Source organism: Pinus tabuliformis, chromosome 3_1, assembly GCF_031772625.1.
Source record: "Pinus tabuliformis cultivar Carrire ecotype Pingquan chromosome 3_1, CPIR1, whole genome shotgun sequence".
Taxonomy (NCBI): domain Eukaryota; kingdom Viridiplantae; phylum Streptophyta; class Pinopsida; order Pinales; family Pinaceae; genus Pinus; species Pinus tabuliformis.
The window spans coordinates 982,859,082-982,867,805 of record NC_142301.1 but is presented as its reverse complement, the minus strand read 5'-3'; the positions used below and the strand labels follow the sequence as shown (position 1 = coordinate 982,867,805).

General features: G+C 34.9%; 1 long non-coding RNA gene across 1 annotated transcript; it reads left to right on the top strand.

Moving 5' to 3' along the window:
* The first annotated feature begins 1,244 nt into the window (after positions 1-1,244).
* LOC149191134 (uncharacterized) lies at positions 1,245-2,578 on the top strand. The gene is made up of 2 exons (XR_016256583.1): positions 1,245-1,732; positions 2,508-2,578. It is a non-coding gene; the product is annotated as an uncharacterized LOC149191134 (long non-coding RNA).
* The last annotated feature ends 6,146 nt before the right edge of the window (positions 2,579-8,724 follow it).

The following is an 8,724-nucleotide window of genomic DNA, read 5'->3' as shown; positions in this document are numbered from 1 at the left end:
CATTTTTATTACAGGTTTTCACTTATTCCAAGGTTTCGAGTCTTGGCCACAATATATTGCAAATTTGCAATTATTTCTTTATCAGGCACCGAAATTGTTCATCAATAGCAGCTTCATGCAGGAGCTCTTCACATTTTGAAGTGAATCATTATTTTTTTCAGTAATGGCAGCTTCATGCATGACCTCTTTACATTTCGAAATGAATCATCATTTAAGTTCAGTTGTCTCCTTTTTCATAAAAAATGTTAACAGGTATAAACACAAGCGTAGGGTTTAGAGATGGGAAACATGGATCCAAGACTCTGATGAAATTGTAGAATATTTAGACAAGCACTATGCCGAAAACACCCTAAAAACCCCTATGGAATTCAGGGAGGTTGGGTGTAAAATCTTTCCAATATTTACAAATTGGCTCCAAAGCAAGGATCTCGGCAGCTCCTGTAGAGATGAATTTGTGGGAGAGCTCGTAGGGTTTGATCACCAGCGTTCTGCAATCTCGTTTTCTTCCGGAATGAGCATTGGAATTTTTTGGCTTCTTTTTTGTGTCGGAGCCCCTTGCAATTCCTTTTCTTTAGTGCTCTTATTCCTTTTCCAATTTTCTTTCCTATTTGTCTTCTTCTTTCTTCTTTCCTATTACGCATTTCTTATTTAATATTGAAAAAATGATTATAAATTGTTTTTTTATCTCAGGTTTGCCTGTGTCTCCTCTGTAATTTCCTGCCCGGATTTTTCCAGGGACAGTATGGCCACGTGTTGAGCAGGATTAACTAATGGATTTTTGTGGTTTCTTGCTAGAATTTTCATAAATTGCAGAGGAAAATAAGTGTATTGTGCCGTCAAAGAAAGATGAACCGCAGAAATGACATTCAAGACAGGAGGTTTGAGAGTAAGTAAATATTTTCACGGCCCTGAAGTTAAATCGTTCACAGGAATGCTCATTTAGAAGATCAATTTAAGGGCCGCGAGATCATTCCCTCTATTTACTGTTGTATATTTTCAGTTGTATGGAGGTTTAAACACTTGCTCATATAAATCTCAGACTCCACTGTACCAATTTAAACCTTTTTCTTTAGTCAGATTTCTCTGGATTACCTCAATTAAACCCCGAAGGTCAAGTAGAAAACATATGTCAAATAACTTTGGTGGAAACTCTGCTACAGAGTAGATGTAATCAATCACCAATTCTCTGCTAAAAATAAATGTGAATCAGGAATTCCAAGCAGAATGATGATAATGGGTTTTTTTTCCAAGGAAAAACCTGTAAGGTAACCCAAGGGATGCATGGCATATCCAGTAAACTTCTTGGTGTAGATTAGTGCATCTAGCTCGGAGATTTGAACTTGGTACCTGCTGACAGGAAACTAGAATAATGACGACGCATCGCACTGCAAATTCTAATAAACAGGAGAGTATCTCCTATATATTCTAATCTCACAATCAACCCACGTACCATTTACTTCCACAAATGATCCTTTACATTGGCTAAAGGGTCGTAACAGTTGATCAATGTTTACTCATTCAAGACTTTAACAAATGATAGCATTGAACTACCATTATACATTGTGCATTCTAATTAGTGTATACATTTCAAGGTGTTGCTTTAGACTCCCTTGATTGATCCCTTAAACATTTCTTTTCCAAAATTTGAAGCAGGATGTTTAGGGCAGCAAAATGGAGGGTTGAAAGGAACAAGACCAAAGCTGAGTTCAAACTCCAGTTTCAAGTCACTCAAGTATGTGTCCTGACCAAGTTGCTTATCTATTTGCAAAACATTGTAAACAAAACCATTCAAGGACAAGTTCTCACCAGCTGTTATGATTAGGTGAATTTCAATTGTAGCTTCTGAGATGGATAATTGCATATAAATTGTGTTACAAAATGGAGGTTCACTCGCCTTACCAATCTATTAAACGTAGCATCAGGTCTCGGCATTTATCACGTATGGATTTGTTTTCCATTAGTGTCTGAAAGGATAAACTCATGCATTGCATTTTTGATAGTGCTACAAATTATGCAAAAACCTTTGCAGTAAGGTTAGGAATTCTCATTTTGAGTAATTGTGCAAATAATATATAGTTTTTCCTTACCTATTATATATCACGTCCAGACCAGAGAACAATTTACAAAGTCAGGAACATGCCTGAGAAAACCATGTTAGATGAAAATATAGCAGAACAGCTGACCTTTGATTGCAATGGTGCCAATCTTGTAAAATTAGGGTTTACCCTATCCTTAGAGCACAATCCTGTATAATCTGAGTTTACCCTATTCTTAGAGCACAGGTGAACTAATTAACGTCTGTCTTCTTGTAATAAGGCAATTTGGAGCATGACCCAAGTCATCAAGATCGTTTTGCTACATTATCTTGATTATTCAGGATACCTAGAGGAATGGATGCATCTATGTTAACTTCTATTAACTTTGAACTAGCATTGTGTTGATCAGCCTTCTACAGTTTCTTCATAGTTGAAAACTACAATGGACATATATTGTCCTGCTCATTTCAGGTACCACAACCGGGATATGACAAGTTGAGTATATCCCTGATATCATTAGAGACAGGTAAAATCGTAAGCAATACAGGAAGAGCTTCCATCAATAACGGAACTTGTCAATGGTCTGATGCAATTTTTGTAACTACAAGACTCGAGCAAGATGCAAAAACTGGGAATTATCATGAAAAAATGTACAACCTTGTTGTATCAACGGTACTGCCTATTTCTCATCTTTTACATACATTTTAATCCTTTTTAAATAATTGAATATTTACCATTATATTGACTTTAACACAAAAACATTAAAGCAATTCTGATTTGTTTTTCTTTTGTTTAAATATAATTTCTGCAACTTGCCAAGGCTCTTCTCAATTTGGTTTCCTTGGTGAAACAACCATCAACCTCGCAGATTCTGTAGGAGCCATCACTCCATTATTTGTTTCTCTGCCCCTTAAAAGCCCTATCACCGGTACTATTTTACATGTAAGGCATCCGGAGGTATACCTAAAGTTTTTCTCTCATCAGAGTTTTAACAATAGCTATTTGTTGTTGTTTTATATTTTAATGAAAGTAAAAATAAATAGTCTTGTTACCTTGTTTGTTGGCAGGTTAGGATTCAACTCTAGATACTTTCTTTTCTGACTGATTACACAGAGATTTTGAGCGAGAAAAGGATGTCTTGGAAAGAGAGCATCATAACATGAATAATGAAGTTGCTGCTATGACCCTGATGAAAGTGCTATATTTTCTGAAGCGACAACAAATGGCCATGGCAGCGAAGTAAGACCTCTAGGCTGATACAAATGGTTCCTATGTAAACATTCATACTCTATCATAAAATTGTATGTTGGAAGTTTGTGATGGCCAATAATGCTTTTGAATGATACTCTATAAAGTGGTAAACATCAATAAGAAGGGTGTTAATGGTTAGTTTGGACAATCTGGAAAAATTATGCGATAAGCTTTTTTACATCCTACACTGGCACTTGTGCATTCTTTTCTTATATCAGCCTGTAAATTATGTTTGGTGCATATGGGCAAAATATTCATAATTCAATGGCCCTGCCACTATCTGGCATCTAATGAAGGCAGATCAAACAACTCGACTCGAAATTTGTTACAGGTCATGTTTGATGGTTGGCTATTCCAAGACATCAAAGCGAAATGTTGGCCTTCTTATGATGTTGACATCATCAAAGCCTTTGCTAAGTCACCTTCCTTTTACAATTTTCCAACCTTACTGTAACGAACTATAGAAGAATATGGTACTGCATGGCAATCCAATCTGTATCAAAATTGACAATTTTTGCTGTCAACTGCCCCTCTTGCAGTGAGAAAATATATTCTGACAACCAACAAGTACTTACATTTAAATTTAGCATACTTTTGCTCGATCCTGTGAATTCATTGCAGACTCTGGATCTCTCAAACATGTGGTTGCCTCCAACTTGATGAAGTGCTTAGATTTCCATCTCTTATGACTCGGGCCTTAATTGTAAGCCTCCTGTGAGTTGTATAGCCTGAAAATGTCCTAAGCACCTGTTCCTTTAGTTCAAAATGAGATGACATAGCAAGAAAAACAAACATTGCAACAGATATAAATAAAATTATAGCAGGCTGCAAGATTAGCAGCTATATTTAAAATTGCATATTATGCTATTCTTGGATGCTACTGAAATATAGTTATGAATGAGAAGTATGCTCTTTCTCTGGTACCATTGAACGATGATTCTGAAATGGCACACAGAAGGTTTACAAGAAATCTTATGAATCCAAGAGAATGTATCAAATTATTCTACCTTCCCTGTTTCAAAATCATGGCATTGTCTGCACTGAATCACTGATGATGAGTGTGGTGGGCATTGCCATATACTATATATTTATTTCCTATATTTACATATCAACTCTACTCAACTTTGCATCCAACTTAATCATAATAACTATGGTGTACCTTGTGTCAAACTCCTAGAAAAACTCCACAGAGGCATCATAATCCTTTTAAGAGAAAGAAGATTGGAAGACTTCATTACTCACCATATAATCAAATGCACAACTATCCATGGAAACTACATTTATCAGCTTACCAGGGCCTTGAATATTGAAGCTTGTTGACTAACAGTTTTCTTATTGCTAGGAAACACTGCTTGAAGCATGCAGACCATGGATTCCCATTGGTTTTGACTTATTGAGTCTCCAACAAACATTAAGCGCTTTCCTCTTAACCGCTCTAGCAGATTTTTGGCATTGAAACTGAAACACCATATACAGAAAAGTCCAAATCCTTTTATTCTCATATACAATATCACCTTGTATTTTATCCATTTATTTTCATATGCAATATCACCCTGCTTTTTTGCATTTCATTTCCTTTTAGCATAAATGCAATGCAAAAGAGAACATACTTCTAGGTAGGCTAATTTGTTTGCATTTTTATTTGCAGGGTTTATTTTGATTTCTGAAATATTTTGGAATAGAAATGATTGAGGTAAAAAACTGATATTTTCTATTTTGGAATGGGGATTGCCAAGAGTTTCGCTGCTACATCTCAGTTCTAACAGCTTTGAAGAAAGCATTTCTAAAGATATTGGCAATGCTAGAAATTTATCTAACCTACAAATTGACTGTAATAGATTTTCAGGTAAGCTTCCATCTGAGATTGCCAAGGTAGGGCTTTTATCTGTTTTCAATGCTAGCAATAATAAATTTTCAGGAAGTATACCAGATGCGCTTTATGGGTTACATAATCTTGATGTATTGGATTTGCAAGTAAATTTACTTTCTGGTAACATTTCGTTGAGTATTGGGTCTCTGAAACAGCTTACAGAGCTTAACTTGAAAGGAAATGATATTTCTGGTGAAATACCTATGCAAATGGGTGATCTCCAAAACCTCAGATACCTTGATCTATCCAGCAATCAACTCAAGGGGAAAGTCGTTACATCTTTAACCAACCTTACGTTTAGTTTCCTAAATCTATCAAAACAATCAACTGTCTGGAACAGTCCTCAGTAGCTTGAGTAAATTCAGAGAGGCATTTATAGGCAATCCCAAACTCTGTGGAGACGATTTTCAAGATATCAAACCCTGTGTCAAGATATCAAAAACGATTCTACATCACCAAGCAATTCAACATCATTCACTCAAGGCAATTTCAAAGGAAGTAGAATATAAATTAAGGATCCATCTCTGCCTCCTGCAACACCAACTCGAAAGGCAAAAGTAAGTTTGTTTGTTTGGGCAGAAAGGAAAATGGCGAGATGTACTGCAGGCCAGGTTATCAAATGCAAAGGTAACTACTTCAGTTCAGTTCAGTTCAGTGCAAGGAGTCATTGCCACATTCTTTTTATTTCATGTATATCATTTCATGGCAAAATTGATTTGCAGGGTTAAGTTGGATTTATGCAAACTGTATGTGTGCAATTTATGCTTCTTGAAATCTGATATATTTTTATTTGTACTTTTGTTACAGCTGCTGTTGCATGGGGTGCAGGGGAGCTTCTGAAGATTGAAGAAGTGGAAGTGGCTCCTCCACAGGCAATGGAAGTGAGAACCAAAGGTATGCTATGAATAATTATCATTAAACATCAAGTTTCTGGGAAGCAAATGTATGCTATGAATAATTATCATTAAACATCAAGAAAATTTTAAGGAAGGATATTAATTACACATCTCCAATTGCACTGTACTGTATAACACATACAAATATTGCTTTTAGCAGTGAAATGGAATGACTGATACTGATACTGCTTTGGTTGCAGGGCCAAACTCCTCTCTTTCCCTGCATTTTGGGACATGAAGCAGCTGGGTATGCACTCTGCTCTTGCCAATGAGTTCTATGTATTCAAAAAAATTAGTTAGTCATATTAGTAGGCGTGTGGGATTTCAAAAAAGTTAATTAGTCATACTAGCAGGCATTCAGGATTTCAAAGAAATTAATTAGTCATACTAGCAAACATGTAGGATTTCAAAAAAATTAATTAGTCATACTAGCAGGCATCATGTAGAATTTCAAAAGGGAAAAGAGACAGTAATTTTCTTGGAGAAGGGGTGACTGACCTCAAGGAGGGTGACAGTGTGCTTCCCTTATTTACTGGAGAATGTGGAGAATGCAGACACTGCAAGTCAGACGAAAGCAACATGTGTGATCTTCTAAGAATTAACACTGACAGGGGGGTTATGATAAATGATGGGAAGTCGAGGTTTTCAATCAACGAGAAACCCATTTACCACTTCCTTGGCACATCCACTTTCAGCCAGTATACAGTTGTGCATGTCGGTTGTGTTGCCCAAATTAATCCAGAGGCTCCTCTTAACAAAGTCTATATTCTCAATTGTGGGGTTTCAACAGGTAAATCATTTTCTGGACTTTTTGAGGGTAATTTGTTGATGATTGTGAAAAAGAGATCATTAAAAGGATATAATTGACATTGTATATTGTTTTATCCAATTCCTAAAGTTATGGTTTCCTCGAAGTGTTAATAATAAAATCATCCATGATCGTTCCCTTGATTGAAATTCTTATTCACAATTTATTTTGTTGTGGGATCAGGCATGGGTGCGACTTTGAATGTAGAAAAACCCAAGAAGGGTTCTCTTTATATTTTGTCATTTCAATTATTATTATTATTATTAATGTTTAAATAAAAATAGTTACAAAATTATTTATAGATCACAAAATTAATTGTATTTTATTAAACATCACATATGAATACAATAAGTATTGGTTTAAGAATATTATAATTTGACTTTCTAATTGCACTATACAATTACGGGGCCTACCTTATTTCCATCTGGTTATGGTTACCTTCCGGATTTTATTTCTATGTTTACCTATAAAATAAATAAAAAATAATGTCTTTTAATTCGAAATACACGCAATGGTAAATGTTGACATAATCCAAGTAAATAATGTTGATATTGCGGAATGGTTTATGTTTATATAATCTATTTAAATAATGCTTTTTCAATTCTCATGGTTCAAGTAAATAATGTTTTTTCTTATTTGAAATTAACCATTGTTGATCTGACCTTCACTTGAGGGGTTATCATTATTAATTAAGGTGGTTTTATATATGGTATAAGTGGACAGCAATTTTAGAAATAATTAATGAGTTTACAAGTTGAAGATAGAAATAGATTAGATAACGCGTGGTTATTTTAAAATATTAAATTACAATGTGGAAAAGCATATTACAATTACTTAATGTCTTCGTCGTATGTAAGTGGTTTGTTTTAATATTTGCAAATCACAAATTTCTCCGCTTTTCATTTATCATGTAAAACAGTGTAATTTATTTTTTATTTAAAAAAATAAAGTGTGTTGCCAATAATCTATTGAGTTTTTAGTATGAAGGCGTTTTAATATATGGATATGAATGGTTTGGTTTTGGTTTTGTTGTTTTAGTATGAAATCTGCTGGTACGGGATGGTCATGGTGGTTAATAAATGTTTCAAATGCACTTAATAAAAATGTATCCATTGTTGACTCTAATGGAATGTTCTTCAGCTCTCTGAATAATAATCAGAATGCAGGGGGAGACGATACAATCACCAGCACCCAACAGACGTACAATTATCAAAGCACTCAAGGTTGCTATTCCAAGCAAGTTAAAGCAATCAACTCAACACTTGGGATCAAATCCCACAAAGCAATTCTATACCTACTCTTCAAATTCCTTCAAGCTTTTGAAAGTAAAACCAATGAATTATCAACATAATTTTACAACAATAAAAAACAATTAGAAGGCCTTTAGCGAGCTCAAATTGCTCATCCGCTAGGCTTGAACCAACATCTCTTCTGGAGAAATTGGTTGAAGCCTACAAGGAGCAAAGAGATTTGATGTTTGGAGTTCTATTCTATCTGGACATCATATTTCTTTAAATATAATGTATTTTTTTTATAAAAGTTCAAGCCCAATGCAGTTCTGCCATGCAAACATACACTTAAATCGCTACTGGACTTATGATATTGACAAAGTTAAAGTAAAGTGGTATACAAGAGAATGTATCAAGCTAAACCACAAGTTACACATCTCCAGACTTGAAAAAGTACATAACAATGGTCTGGAAAATCAATAGCGATATCATACTTGCTTTTCCTTCCACATACATACAATTGCTCCAAAGGCACCAGTGGGTCACTAAAACGAGTGACCACAAGAAGAGACACAATTGTATTAATCGAAAGAAAAAACAAAGTTGCTAATTAGAAATCTATTGTCAAACACTA